Below are 14,535 nucleotides of genomic sequence, written 5' to 3' on the forward strand. Positions count from 1 at the left end.
TCTTTTTCCATTCCTGGGGCAAGGTTTTTAATCTTTCTCATTTCTCTCTGTTCAAGCTTCTCATTGGATCACAGCTACTTCAACAACTTCTTGCTTCAGCACGGGTGCCTCTGCTCACAGTGATGGTTAGAACACTACATCCCCCCAGTGCATTCCATGAGTTACAAGGAAAAAAAGAGTCTGATGTATCAATTATATCTTCACCATTGCCTTACAAGAGAATTTCAGCCCAAGACTAAGGCATTCTCCTCCCATCTGGGATTTGACTCCTTCTTTACTGACCTTGGTGTCTCCGTGTTGTTTTCTTTACGGGTCTTCACCCTTTCTTTTCCTCTTACTTGAGAGAGGATTGATATCTGTAAGTTTCATCTGTGCACTGAAAGAGTTGATATCTCATCCAGGCTGTGGATGGCCGTGTGATCTCTGCTGGGATGATACTGGAGCTGCTTGTGCTGTTGATTTCGGCTCCTGCCGAGCTGAGAGTGCGGCCTGAGCCAGGCTCCCAATGGCAGCAGGAGCAGCCAGGATTTCAGCGGCCTGCCCACAACTCAGCGGCAGCATGCCACGAGTCGACAGCTTCCCCTCTCCCTGTCCAGTGGCTGTGGGTGTGAAAAAAATAGAGCAGGAGACCTTTCTCCTTTTTAATGCCTTTATTAAAAATCAGCTCGGGTGGGGAGAACCGACCGGTGGCACACACGTTGCCGCTGCTCCCAGGAGTGGCACAGAGGAGGATGAAGAGTGCAGCTGTGTCCACTGGTCTGCAGGCAGAGCTGAGGCCTCCGTCCTCAAAGAGCACCAGGAGATTCCCAGTTTTTCAGTTTGACATTTGAATTCCCCTTTCTAGCTGACATCTTTTAGGTTAGGGTGAGAGATAAAAAGGGTCGTAGCGGACACTGGATTCTGTTCCTCATGTCTAGGCATCACTTTGATCTCTTTATTCCGTGGTGGCTTGTGGGATCTCAGCACATCGTTCTCGATGTCCAGAGATGCCAAGAGAACCCTTGGGGGTCTCGGAAATCTTGGAATGTTGCCAAGAGTGTTTGGTGGCTTGATTTTGATCCATCTACAGAAGTAACAAGAGTTTGAGGACATGAGAATCACTTTAGAGTGAAGGGTGTAAAAGGGACACATTTAGAGGGTGAAATATAAACTTTAAGGTTTTTGGTACAGGGGGTTTATGGAGACAAGATGGAGGGATCAGGGCGTGTCTCGTCCTTCTTCTTTCTTCTTCTTGTCCTCCATCTCCTGTGGTGATGTTGGCACTTGGGGATTGGTTTATGGTGAAGGTGCACTTGCTAACATGGGTGAAAAGTATTGGAAAATAAAGGTAAATATCATGTACATAGATTTTAGTATAAAAAGACATGACCGCCCCGTGGGTGGTCAGAGTGCCTGTAGCTGCCTTGCAGGTCAGACCTCTGTTGGGCAGACAGAAAATTTTGTAGATAAGAAACAATAAACAATCTGAAGACCAAAAAGCTGAAGAGTCCAGACTCGTCCTTTGAAACGCGTGCCACCCAAGAACCACTCTACCCGTGTCGGGGCAGAGACAGACAGCCGGACCGGACAGTGGCTTGTTGCTTTAGGGGTTTTTCCTGCTAGATTTGGTGAGGGGTTTCCCTCATTTCCCCTCGTTTGCCAGCCTTGATGTCACCTCCTCCTCACAGTCCCGGGTGCCACCTTCCAAGAAGCAGCAGGGGGATACTCGACAAAGGGGGATTTCCAACCATCAAGAACAGGTAATTAAAGGAAAGCTATTAACAACAGAGGATTACAACATGAAATTATTAACAACAAATAATTAGAACTCCAACTTGGCAGCAATTGGTTTAACTTTTTAACTCTGCAACCTTTTAAAAAAATTGGACAACTTTTCTACTCATAACAGGTGGAACTCACCGGTGGCAGAATCTCAGCCAAGCTGTGCTGGGGGCCAGCGTGGCTGCATGGTGGAACAAACCCAGCCCGGCCAGTGCTGCAGCAGAGCACGGCCCAGCCCGGCCCGGCCTGGCCCCATCAGGCTGCACAGCAGAGTGGGGCCCAGTCCTGCCAGTGTCCAGTTACCTGTTCAAAGGCCAAAAACAAGAGTGTTTTCCCCAGGGTTTGTTCGTTTTCAAATGTGATTTCACAGAGGTTTGTCCAGCTTTCTTAAGTGGTTTAACAAGGTGTCAATATTCAAAAGTAGCCAGCTGATTGGTTCTGCTGGGCCTGGAGGAAGCTGTTAGCAGTCCTCACAGAGAATCACTTCCATAACTGATGCATTTTCTCTTCAACTGAAAACCAAGCTATGTCAAACCACAACACCCACCCCAAATGGTGCTGCATGGACTGGAGCTCCAGGTGGCTGGTCCTGACATATATTTGCTGTGGGAATGAAACAGAAAGAGGAAAACAACCTCTCCTACCCAGAGTTTCCCTCCAAACTGGCTGTGAGTTCCTGGTGAGCCATGGCTGTGTGCTGGGGACCTGGGAGTCCATGGAGAACTTCTGATGATCCAGGGGCTATCCGAACCAAGGGACTTATGCTGCTCCCTTGGGTGCAGTGGTGGGCTGCACTTGATGGGGCCACTTGGGGCATCCCTGGCTTTGCTGCCCCAGCATTGCTTCTCCCCAAGGCCAAGCTCCCGCTCCCAGGAATGCATCATGTCACCATGGAAACATAAAAGCTTATTTATTTGACTTGTTTCAGTCTTTTAAAATTTAATTGAATTCCCCATCTCTCTCTGATTTTTTTTGTTTGGGCTTTTTTTTTTTTTTTTTTGGTTATTCGAAGGAAGGAAGGAAGCCCAAACTCGGATGTTTGTTTGTTCTGTCCTGGCTGATGTTCCCTTGGTTGCTCCAGTGGCTGATAAACTGGCAGGGAAGTGGAGCGTGGAGCACGGCAGAGCCTGGGAAAGGCCAGGACCCCACTTCCCCTGGCCTTACGTCACGGTTTCTCTCCTATTATCTTGGCCTGGGGATGCCTCTGCCAGCTGCCTCTGCTCCCTCTGCTCTTGCCTTTGTCACCAGCTCAGGGGACTGTGCTTGGTGGGACACCCACAAGGAGAATGTCTCCTTGCCACTCAGATTCCCTCTGCCTGCCCTGGTGCCACCTCCAAACTCCTGGCCCAGGGTGCAGCTGTGACCCACGGTTCATCCTGCTTGTGGGGCCATGGAGAGGGAGAACCCGCATGGATCAGAGCTCAGCCTGGGCTGTGCTCCTCTCATGGAACTTCCCCTTCTCCATCCAGGCAGGTTCCACCTGTGATGGTCCTACCCAGTGATGTCTGAGCTGTCACAGACCTCAGGCAGGGGAGGAGGGGGTGCTCACTGCTCTGAGCAATGTCAGGGACTTATCCCATGGCTGCTGCCATGAGCCATTAGCTTGGAAAGTCTCTCTCCAAGCTGGAAGATGTCCCAGAAGAGAGAGAAATATTTATGGGGTGTGGGGTGTGTGCCGCAGGTGGGGGAGCTGGGAGCTTTGTGTTCCCCGCTCCCTGTTGGGGGACAGGGATGTGGTTCAAGGCAAGGGTCGATGGGATCAGCTCGGGAATCTTCTGAGGCTCCTCTGGGATGAGCATCTTCCCTGGGGTATTGAGTGACTCCAGGGGACGTGAGACGCCCTGATTCCCCAGCATCCCTGGGTTGGGAGGAACATTTGAGTGGGCTCAGGAGATGAGTCCCTGGGAGATTTCCAGGGTAAATGAGGATGCAGGAGGTACCAGAGGGGAGGCGTGGTAGGAAATGCTGGAGCAGGAAGGCAATAGGGCTGTCTGTCCATTGGAATGGAGCCTTTCACTCTCCATGGTCTTTGCAGCAGTGAGCTGCAAAGGTGTCCCCTCTTTAGGGGAGGACAGGAGGGAATGGGTGTCCCCCCCATCCCTCAGCTGATGGTCCTTGTGCAGGAGACTCCAACTTCTCCCAGCCAAGACAAATGTGAATGGCTCCCAAACCTCCTCCCACCTCCCAGCAATGCTTCTATCTCCTGCTACAGACCAGTTTTTTCCAGGGATGGCAGCAAATTCTCTCACCTCTTTCAGCATCTCTGTTCTTTGGGTAAGGGAATTGCTTCAGTGATCTGGAGCACAAGCATGGGCATCTGGGTCTGGTGAGGGGAGTGCAGGTAGCTGAGGAGGAAGATGTCTCCATGCCCATCCTTCTGCATGAGGTCACTGTCCTTTTCCATGGTCCCAGCAACCACCTGGGGGGCTCCCAGCTCTGGCTCCCTTCTCCCAACCCCATGTGCTTGACAGCCTTGTGGAGGAGGGTGGTGGGCTCTGGTGGGCACTGGTGGGTGCTGGTGAGCTCTGGTGAGTGCTGGTGGGCACTGGTGGGCTGTGGTGGGCACTGGTGGGGACTGGTGGGCTCTGGTGGGCACTGGTGGGCTGTGGTGGGCACTGGTGGGCTCTGGTGGGCACTGGTGGGCACTGGTGGGCACTGGTGGGCTCTGGTGGGCTCTGGTGGGCACTGGTGGGCACTGATGGATTTTCTGGGGATGAGCAGGGATGCTCTGGGGGGCCCCGGAGCTCTGTGCCGGGCCAGGTGCTTCCCAGCCCCTGCCCTGGCTCTCTGCCCGCTGGCCCGGGACCTGTTCCAGGGGATAAAATATGGCCTCGGTGCTGTTAATTGGAGCTCTTTCCCTACACTTCCTCCTCTCCCTCCCCGGCCCGGCTCCGCAGGGTCAATAAGTGATCCACATTAGGCGGGGTCTCTGTGGATTCCATTGGCTCCGGCAGCAGCCGGGGCTCTCCGGGGCGGGAGGAGGGGGCTGCATCCTCAGGGGGAATCCTCCAGACCCCCAGGGTGGGAGACAAATGCTTCAGGGTCTCCTCCATCCAAACCTTCTCCCACCACGTGGTTCTGCTGACTTTCCTCATGTCCCTGGGGTTCCCCTGCACCTTCTCCATCTCCCGCCCTGGCTCAGCCCCTCTCCCTCCCCCGTCCCCTCCCCTCGGGCTGGCCACCGGCAGACAGCCGCTATCGATTTTCCTTGGTCAGCAAAACCCAGCCGTGGGGGGAGCTGGGCAGTGGTGACACAAGGATGGCAGTGCTGGCACTCCAAGGGTCCTGAGGGAGTTGTCAGGAGAGCTGTCCCCATCCCCAGGTCCTCACCAGCACTGCATCCTGTTTCCTGCGAGACACGGGTGGCTCTTCCCTCCCTGTGCCCCGGGCAGCCCGGGCTGATGAGATCCAGGAATGGGAAATGCAGCTCCTGCATAGGATTGCTCTGGAAGCTGGGGAGCAGGAAACCTTCAGCCTTGCTTTGAGCATGAAGAATCCTTTCCTTCCTTCAAACTGACCCCAGTGGGTCAAGACGTGGCGTCCCCAAGGAGTCTGTGATTTTCTCAAGCCTTTTCCTAGCTGAAATCCCACTGTCCCCCCAAATTGTCTGGGATACCAGCAATGGGAGAGGAGCTACATCCAACATTGAGACTGGATCTTCACCCTCTTTCCTGCCTCCTAGAATGATTCCTGGTGAAGATGCTTTGGATCATGGTGTCTTGGGAAGCAGTGGCAGCTGGGGGCACACTGATGTCACCCCTCCATCTCTAACAGAGCCCTGATGCCTGTCTTGGAAGATGCTTTTCCTGGGAAGCATGAGCTGGATGTGTGAGACCCTGGAGCATGAGATCGCCATGTCTTGACTCTCCCTTCTCCTCCAGAGCCAGCTGGAGGCGACTGGGAATCCTCTGCCCCTCTGGAGAGAGGAGCAGATCCCCCCCTCTGCCCTGGCTGGAGACCCTCACCCTCCAAGGCATTGGCAGCCCCTCAGGGAGCTCCTTCCATGCTTCAGGCATCTTCATGCAATGGGTGGAAATTCCTGGGGGATTTGGGGGCTTCCAGGCACCCAGGTGGAGGTGAGAGATGCTGGGGAATAGAGAGGGATGAGGTGTCAGGGTGTCCTGGCCATAGGGCAGCGTCTCTGTGCCAGCAGAGGAAATGGTGAGCAGGTGACAGAAGGTCAGAAAAGTTTTTGCCTGGCCCAAAAGCCTGAGGCAGGAGGGTCCGAGATAACCACGGTTATTTAATTTATTTTTTCTAAATAAAAAAAGGAAGGAAGTTAATAAATAATGTAAAGTGGAGAATGCATTAATGAAAGGGAGAGCGAGGCAGAGAGAGGGAGAGAGAGGAAGGGACAGGGCAGAGTGAGAGCTCAGGGAGTGGTGGGGAGATATTCCTGCCGGTATCGATTGGATATGATTACATTAGAGCTATCAAATATTCATACTACATTCCACAAGAGGTCATTGTGTGTGTTTTTCCAATTTAGATCTGCCTTGGTGCAGGCAGCAGGCTCCGGGTGGGAAGAGGCTGCGAGCACAGCTCCAGCCCCCGGGCCTGGGGCTGCCACTCCCGTGGCCACAGGGATGTCACCCCCTGGCGGGACAGGGGGCTGGGCTGGCTGGGGAGGGTGCACTGAGCTGGCTGCTGGCCCTGAGGGTCCTTCACAAAGCCCCTGAGGACTGGGGATCGTGTGTGGATACAGAAACGGGGACAGGCGTGTCCCAGCTCTGGCACCTCGCTCCTCCTTGGCAACAACTTCTTCTCCCTCCCAAGCCAGATCAGGGCCCGTGGTCACTATTTACTGGCTGCTCCAGGCTGTTCCTTGTTCTTAATGTAGCAATTAGCTGGGATGTCACTTTGCCAGCCAGGGAGGTCAGCCCAGGCCATGGAGCCAGGCGGGAGGTGGATGAGCTGCCATGTGGATGTGGGCAGGGATGTGTGGCAGGTCTCCCGCTGTGGTGCCCATCTGCCAGGGCACTCTGGCCCCTCTCTCCCTGCCTCCATCCATCCCTCCAGGCTGCTTGTGCTGTCGGGATCCTCCCCGAGGGGACAAGCACGAGGCACAAGGGCCTTCAGCATCAGTGCTCCCGAGCCACAGTTCAAGGACACAGCTCTGCGGTGTCTCTTGTGCCAACCTGGTCTGTCACCCTGAGGAGGCAGCTGGGGGCCTGCTGCCCGATTTTACCTGCACACAAACCACTTCCCTTGCCCGTGCCTCTGTTTCCCTGTTTGCCCATGTTCCCACAACATCACCGGGGCACCGCTGCCGTCCCTGCAGCCCCCGGCCCCGCCGAGCCCCCCCGGCCTCCTCCCGCCGCAGCCCCGGGCACTGGGAGCCAGCGCTGCCTTCTCTCCTTACATTAATAAAAATTTTACAGCACGGTGGCAGGAAATGCATTTTCAGTTCATCTGCTGCAGCTATTAGATTACCAGGAAATGGCTGGCTGGCCGGCGGCCAGGGGTCCGGAGGGCCGTGGCGCGGGAGAAGGCGAGCGGAGCGCCGGGATGAGCCGATGGCACTGGGCCCCATCCTCCTGCATGTGCCCATGCTGTGCCAGGCTGTGCCCACCCGCTCTGCCGGGTCCTGCATGCCAGGCTCCCTGGGCATCCTCTGAGCTGGAGGGCATGGATCTGGTCCCTGCTGCTTGGGGACATGGGATGAGCAGGGAAGGTGTCTCCTGATGAATCTGCTCCAGCCTGAGACCAACAGAGCCCAACTGGCCACAGCCTTTGCTGAGGTTGTGCTCTGCTGCGTTGCAGGGAGAAGTGGAGGATTTGGGATTGGGACCAGGGAGAGGTGGTGGATTTGAGGTTGGGACCAATGAGAAATGGGAGATTTGAGGCTTGGGCCAGGGAAAGGTGGGAGATTTGCGGCTGAGACCAGGGAGAGATGAGATATTTTGTTTGGACCTGAGAGGGGTGAAAGGTTTAGGACTGGGACCGGGGACAGGTGGGACATTTGAGGCTGTGACAGGGAGGATGCATTCACTGAGTACACCAGGTTTCTGCAGAGGTTGGTTATTCCAAGCTGTTGGATTTTTAAATCACCAGGCTGGGCTGGTGTCAAGCAGAGCCTGGGAAAGACTTAAATGTGTGTTGTCTGTAACAGAGCCGGGAGTGGGGGGTAGGTGCTGGCTATAAATACCTGTACCTGCCTCAGAGGTGGCAGTGCTAATGAAGGGAGGGAATTGTGAGCAGCCCCTCAGGGAGGGGGCAGCAGCAGCAGCAGTGGCTGCAGTGGCTCTGTGGGCCCTGGGGAGGGAGGGACAGGCAGGACAGGGTTTTAGGGACCTGGTTTTTAGGCTAGGCAGGGTTTTCAGGAGAGCCCTCTTAGAAATGACTGTGGCCAAGTGCTGCAGCTGCTCTCTACAGGTGGGACAATTTCATGCTGGGACTCCCTGAGCCCAGACCAGTCATGAGCCCTGGGATCCTTTCCATGATCCTGAAATGATCCTGGGATCATCTCCACATGAGCATCAGGCACCAAATCAGGTGCTCCACATGAGCATCAGGCACCAAGCATCTTCCCTGGGGCAGTGAGTGGTCCCTCCCTGGAGCATCCTGGGCTCCTGAGGGGTGCTCGAGGCTCCACAGAGATGCTCCAGGCTCCAGAGAGATGCTCCTTGCCAGTGCCTGGCAGCGTCTCGTGGGGCTCAATCCCTCTCTGCCTGCCTGGCGTCCCAGAGCTCCGAGCTGGGTGCAGGATGTGCTTTTGGGAAGGAGGTGACCCCAGCCATGCCATGGTGACAGCTCCATCTCCACTCTGGTACCAGCAACTGGGCTGGAGGAAAGAGGACACCTGGTAAAAGAGCGGAGAAGGCAAGGAATGATGGAAAGGAATGGAGCAAGGAAGGGAGCAAAGTGTGGGGAGAAGGGAAGGTCTGAGCCTCACCAGGGTTTATTAAAGTTTGAAAGAACAGAAACCGTGGTTTGCGTGGAGGGGACCGGCTATTTTTAGCCGTGGGTAGGATGTCAGCTCTGAAAATAGCTTGCTACCAGATCCTAATGAAATCCTCTCTTTGGCTCTCACACGGAGCGAATTTGGAGGGGGAGGATCGCTGTCACACCCGCAGCCGAGGAGCTCCTGACATTCACAATGACTCGCCTGGTTTTCTCTTATTTATTTATTTAATTTTTTTTTTCCTTCCCCCTCCGGTTTCTCCTATTCTTTGCCGGCTCTGCCTTACGCCGAGCAGAGGAGTCACCAGCCAAAAAAGTGACTGCGGGGGCGGTGCTGCTTAGCTACGGCCAAATCCCAGCAGCATGTGACCGGCTTGGCAATTTAATACGGAGCCCTGCTCCCGGCACACGCGCGCTCGAGTTAAAGTGACATTGAAACGGGGACTCGAAGTGCTGAAGGCACAGAATTTCGGGGGAGCTGCCTCCCCCCAGCCCCTCCTATCCATCCCTGGGGAGGGGAGCTTGCTCCATGGGATGTGGGAGCGGGAAGGGTGGTGCCCAGGTGAGGGAGGATGCTCAGGACAGGTGTGCAGGCTTGGGAGGGAGCAGGGATTGGGACAGCTGCAGTGTGGATGGATCAGCTGGTTTAGGGAGAACTGAGCAGCCTGGAGCACCAGCAGGAGGGATCCTGGTGTATGTGGGATCCTTGGTGTACTTGGGATGGCCTGGTAGACATGGGATACCTGGTACACGTGGGATACCTGGAGTACAGGGGATACCTGGTACATCTGGGATACCTGGTACATATGGGATACCTAGTGTATGTGGAATACCTGGAGTACAAGGGATACCTGATACATATGGAATACCTGGAGTACATGGGATACCTGGTGTATTTGGGATACCTGGAGTACAGGGTGTCCTGGTTTAGGGCAAATTTGGGAGAGAATCTCTAAAGGGGGGCCCCTCCAGAAAGCAAACCTTAGGACACAGGGAATACCTGGTACACATGGCATACCTGGTACTTGTGGGATACCTGGTACTTGTGGGATACCTGGAGTGCAGGGGATAGCTGGTACTTGTGGGATACCTGGTACACATGGCATACCTGGTACATCTGGGACATTTGGGACATGCAGGGTACCTAGTACATGTGATGTATGTGGGATACCTGGCACATTTGGAGTATTTGGGACATGTGGGATACCTGCTGCATGTGGTACTTGTAGTGGAGTTCAGTCTGGAGAGCCTGAAGAAGACCTGGAACACTGGGTGGTGACTGCTCCCAGCAATGATCAGGGACCTCCTGAGGAGCATCACGGGGAGCACAGGGCAGCGAATCCAGGGAGAGAGAGGGTCTTGAGGGCTTGAGACAGAAAAGACACTATGAGAGCATCACGTCTCCATCAGGGCAGGGGTGAAGGTGCCACAAAGGCACAGGTTGGGTGAGAAATGTGTCTTGCAAAGGCAGGGTGTGACTTGGCAAAGGAACCAGTGCTCCAAGGGCCTTCTGGGGACATTCACAGTCTGGAGGGTGCAAGTCCTTTGTCACTTGATTCCCCCCAACAGGGATGTAGCAGTGGGGTTTGGGCAGGATCCAGCTCCACAGCTGTACCACAGGCACAACAGTGTCTGGACACTTCCCAGGGAGCTAGAAGATGGAGTAAACAATTTCCCAGCAAGGAAATGCCTGTATTGAACATCCCTTTGTAACCCAAGGTCTCCTCACCCACCCTGCTCACATTTCCCAGGAGCTCAGGTCGGGAACTCACCTTTGGAGCCAACACTGCTGGAGTCACATCTGTGTTCTCTGTTGGGAGGGGAATGTGGCTTCAGGCAGGGACCTCATCAGGACAAATGTGTGCTGTAGAAGAAGAGCTGCTGTGGAAGCGTGGGGAGCCCACGGATCATGGAACCATGGAATGATTTGGGTTGGCAGGCACATTAAAGATCCTCTAGTTTCCATCCTCTTCAGGGACATCTTCCACCATCCCAGGTGGCTCCAAGCCCTGTGCAAGGTGGCCTTGGGCACTGCCAGGGATCCAGGGGCAGCCCCAGCTGCTCTGAGCACCCCGTGCCAGGGCCTGCCCACCCTCACGCTGACGATGCACAGGGACAGCCAACACTCAGTGTGCACAGCAGGACCAGGAGAGCCCTGCCACGGGAAGTCACTGCCCTGTCCTGCTGTCCCCTCCAGCCGGGGGGAGGTGCCAGATCCCTGCTCACTCCGGGCGCTGAGAGCCCCTGGAGACGCTGCTGCTCCTGCTCGGCGCGGGGCCGGAACCATCTGCATCAATGAGTCAGCAGGACCCACTTAACACTTCCCCAGCAGAATCTGCTCCTCTCTCCCGACAGAATGGGCAGCTCTGGCAGGCTCTGGCAGCGTGTTACAATCTCAGCTCATTAAGGGACGCATCCTGAGCGCTTTATTGATGTTTTATGCTGCCTGGCTCCATCTTCAGAGGGAAACTCTCATTGCAGTCAATGACTACACCTCCGGCTGCTGCAGGCTGAGCTCGGAGCTCCGGATCTGGCTCCCAGAGAGGCAGGCTCAGCTCCCATGGCTACACTGCAAACCGTGGGGTTTGACCCCCAAGGGGGCACAAAACATCTCAGGTCCAGCATCTCTCTTTTCTTTCCTGGGACTAGGGAACACTCAAAAGAAGAACACAAGGAAGGGGTTGTTTTTTTCCTTGCTTATACTTCTTTCTGCTAGAAGGAGCTGCATGACAGGGAAGGGAAATGATGTTTCCTCTCCCCCAGCACTGCCATCTGTTCAGCCGAAGCCCAGCCGGGTGGGTGTACCTGGCCTCCTCCTCTCCCAGCGTGCTGGGAGCCACATGTCCCCACCTCAGGAGAGTCACAGTCCTTTAATAAGTTCCCCAGTGCTGGCTGTTGCTTCTGAAAAGCTCGTGGCACTGTCTGGCTTCAAGTGGCTTTTACATAATACAGACTGTCAGGCTAGATGAGCATCACGGTCCCTTCTGGCCCTAAAATCTGTGAATCTCCAAATTAGAGGGCACCAGCACCTCCTTGTTTCTGGCTGATTGAATCAGGGGAATCGCGTGTTCTCTTTCTCCTCTCTTTTTTTTTCCTCCCTCCCCTGCATCATCTCTAACTGGAGGTGAATTACCCTCTCCCTGAGCCTGAGCTTGGCAAACAGCGGCAGGAGAGACCAGGCAGCTTCAGCCTTGCTCTGGGATATCCTGCTCTCCTGCCCACTCCAGGGCTGATTCCTGGGCATGAATTGTCTGACTGTGGGCACAGCCAGGCCTGGAGCTGGAAAATCTGTGTGGAAAATGGTGCTGAGCTCTCTTGATCGTTTTAAAATCCCAACTAAGCTCTCCAACCTTCAGACTGAGCTCTTTGGGATTTGTGACCAAGGTGTGGATGTAGAGAAACAATTTTTGGGAAGGGAAATGAAAGTGAGTAACTCCCCATGGTTTTGGGGGTGTTTGGGATGTGTAGGGGGAATGGGAAGATCAAAGCAGGGAGAAATTGCTTATGATCTGTGAGGATTGGTGGGGATGGGGGTTCTCCAAATGCAGGGGTCTGCAACAGGAGCTGGGGCCCTGTTGTTCCCAGCAGGCTCAGCTGGAGCTGGGAACCCAGGGATGTCCACCTTGATCGTCTTGGTGCTCTCCCCAGCACTCAGGACATGCACTGAGAGCCTCAAACAGAAATGGGACACACAGGAGCTGCTTCTCCCCATCCTTATGTGCAGGACCCCAGTGGTGTTCAAGGTGGTGGATTTCCACTGGGATGAGGAGTGGGACCAATGCCAGAGGTGAACTGAGGAGCTGGGGTGGGGAGTGGGGCACAGTGGGGGCTGTGGGAAGGGGGCTCAGTCCCTGCTCCCACACCCCCCACACGGGGAGAGGTGGCCAGAAACCTGCAGCAGTCTCACACCTTCTTCTCCATGGCTCATCAGGAAGAACCACATCTGTCTCCCAACAGCCAAAACCTCTCCTAAGGAGGGCGGGCTCCATCCCAGGTCCTTCCTTTGGGGGAGGCTCTAAACTTTCCTGCTTTGCAAGTGCACTCGGGTTCCCAGCCCTCCTCTCCAGCGGTGCTGTGGTCAATAACTCACCGGGAGGCTGCTATTCTCCCTGTGCTTCCCACCCTCCCACTCCTCCCGGGAGCTCTGCATTCATGCCTGTTTGGCCCTCCCTCGGCAGCGAGTGAGGAATAAAGCGGCGCCGGCTGAGCACGACGCGGGCTGCGCTGGGATGCTGTGAGCCAGCGAGGAAAGCCTGAATCACCGGCACCTCAAGGTGGGAGTGAGAGATTCGGGCTGGGAGAAAGGGAGGGCATCACACGTGCTCCCGGGAGTCAGGTGCTCTCAGCCAGTTGGCTGGGAATTGGGCACCTCGGATCCTTTCTGTGCCTTTAACGACGGAACTGAGAGCGATGGGGAGAAGAGGAGGGGCCGGTGGGAGTGCAGAGGGATTCAGCCTGAAGGCTCTGAGCTGGAGCCGAGGCTGAGGGATGCTGTCAGGGACTCGTTCTTCTTGGAGAAACTCCTGGAGGAATGTCCCTGGTGGGATCCCATGGAGATGGAGAAACCCTCAGCCTAGAAATACCGAAAAACGAGACTGCAAAGGCTCAGCTGGGCACTATGGGGGAGAATGGAGTCACTGGCCCCAGCTGGGGGGATTCCAGTGCTTCTGCTGGCATCAGCTGGGAGGGAGCCCCTGAGGTCTCTGGGATCATCCCAGTTTGTCCTCATCTGTTAATGACTCAAGCAGCAGAGCTGGATTTATCACTCTTATTCCAGGTCCTTCTCTTCCCCTCTGTCCCCATCCTGCTCTCACACGCTCAGACCCTGTGTTTGCCATCCAGCCCGGGGACCTGTCCACCCTGAGGGGGTCCTGTGCTGCTGGGCACCTGTCTGGGGGGCTTGGTGGTTTCTTCTTCACATGTCTGAGACAGATTCTGAGCCCTCCCCGAGCCGGGGCTGTCGCTTTGCTCATCTGGTGAGCACTCCCAGAAAGAATGGGAGACTACCCTGGAAGTGTCGAGGGGAATGGAGGGAGGGTGGGGGCTCTGCTGGGGTCCACAGGTGATGTCCAGTGTCATCAGGGTGGCCTTGTGTCTTTGGGACTGTCAAGCCAGGTCTACTTTACTATAAATGGGGGTGAGGGGTGTCACAAGGACCCCTGGGGCTCCTGAGCCACAGGCACGAAAGCAGGAAAGCAAGGGACTTGGGAAAAGCATGCAGTGACTTGGGAAAACCTCTGGAATGGAAGGTCCAGGTCCTGCTTGGACCTTGAGTTCAAGCTTTTCGTTTCTGGGAGAGTGGGATGTGTGTGGGCTGGTTCTACGGGTCTCAGGATGGAAAAGCTGCTTCCCAGCCTCTCTATCGAGTGTGTCTCTGCAGGGGCTCATTCAGGGGTGGCTTTGGACTTTCGGGAAGTGTTGAAGCTGAATGGCACCTGGGCTGTCCCGGGGGCCTCCTGGGAAGAGGTGAGCTGGGAGAAGGTTGGACTCCATGACCTTAGAGGTCTTTTCCCACCTTTTCCATGGTTCTGTGAGGTGACTGAGCCCGTTTCACGGCGATTTATGGATCAAACCCAAGGTGATGGATCCTGAGGCGCTGCTGGCCCCCTTGGGGCCCAGCCCGACAGGACCTGCCCACGGTGTCACACTGTCCCCGACCCAGCCGCGACGCTGCTGTGTCCCCAGGGGGGACTGTCCCGGTGTGCGCAGGGGGAACACCGGCCCGGGGTGCGGCAGGGCCATCCCGGGGGGGCGCAGGGAGGGACACTGAGCCCGGGGCAGACGGAAACGTTTAAAGAGCGGCTGAGCATCCCGCGGCGGGGCTGGGCGGCAGCGGCGCCTGGGGAACGCTGCGGGGCTCTGCGGAGCCGC

The sequence above is a fragment of the Molothrus aeneus genome, chromosome 14 (assembly GCF_037042795.1).
Source record: "Molothrus aeneus isolate 106 chromosome 14, BPBGC_Maene_1.0, whole genome shotgun sequence".
Taxonomy (NCBI): Eukaryota; Metazoa; Chordata; class Aves; order Passeriformes; family Icteridae; genus Molothrus; species Molothrus aeneus.